This window comes from Seriola lalandi, unplaced genomic scaffold (genome assembly GCF_002814215.2).
Source record: "Seriola lalandi dorsalis isolate HSWRI2012SDOR001 ecotype SW California unplaced genomic scaffold, Sedor1 jcf7180002054395, whole genome shotgun sequence".
Taxonomy (NCBI): Eukaryota; Metazoa; Chordata; class Actinopteri; order Carangiformes; family Carangidae; genus Seriola; species Seriola lalandi.
The window spans coordinates 1-786 of record NW_019524948.1 but is presented as its reverse complement, the minus strand read 5'-3'; the positions used below and the strand labels follow the sequence as shown (position 1 = coordinate 786).

At 41.7% G+C, this 786-nt stretch overlaps 1 non-coding gene across 1 annotated transcript; it reads right to left on the bottom strand.

The window, feature by feature from the left end:
* Positions 1–255: 255 nt before the first annotated feature.
* On the bottom strand, positions 256–396 carry LOC111657376 (U4 spliceosomal RNA). The gene has a single exon (XR_002760928.1). It is a non-coding gene; the product is annotated as a U4 spliceosomal RNA (small nuclear RNA).
* Positions 397–786: the final 390 nt, after the last annotated feature.

The following is a 786-nucleotide window of genomic DNA, read 5'->3' as shown; positions in this document are numbered from 1 at the left end:
AGCATTCATTTCCCTTTCCCAAGCCTTCTTTTGACATTTAACACGCACCCAATCAGTAGAAAAGAAGTTGACTCATTTACTGATGAACTCCTTGATCTCCCATGAAAGAGAAATGAATTCCACAAGAGTGAGGCCACTCTCCCAAGTGGCCTAAAAATGAGGGATATTTCCCTTCACAGCCACATAAATGGGAACACCAAAGAGCTAAATATCATGCATCAACTAGAGATTTGTCATCAATACAGAGTTGAAGAGTCCCTTCAGAGACCAACAAAAATTGCCACAGCTGACTGTATTTCAAGTCATCCAGGCGGGGTATTGGGTTAAGTTTTCAACTAGCAATAATCACGTCTCAGCAGAACTTCACAGACTACGAAATTGCCCCTGCGAAAGAGTAAAGAGAGCAACTACCAGTTTACAAATGGAGCTGGTGCAACACTCACAACACACGTGGTTCACTTCTCATCCCGTGCATTTTTTGTTTACGGCGAACCCCGCCTCTTCAGGGCAACAGCAGTCATGGGCGTATTAGTTCAATGCAGAATACAACTTCCACTTACTTGGGTTTCAAGCGATGACCCAGAGCTGCAATACTTTAGACGCTGCCATGTAACGTTTTGTCTTTTTTGTGTGTGTGTGTGTTATATTGTTTGAACACATTTCCATATCAAATTTTAAGTCAAACCACCAACAATGCTCAAAAATCCAGCTAGACATAGTCACATATATACAGCAATAGAAAAATGTGGTCAGGTTGGGTCCAGATATTTAAAAAGTGACCCTACC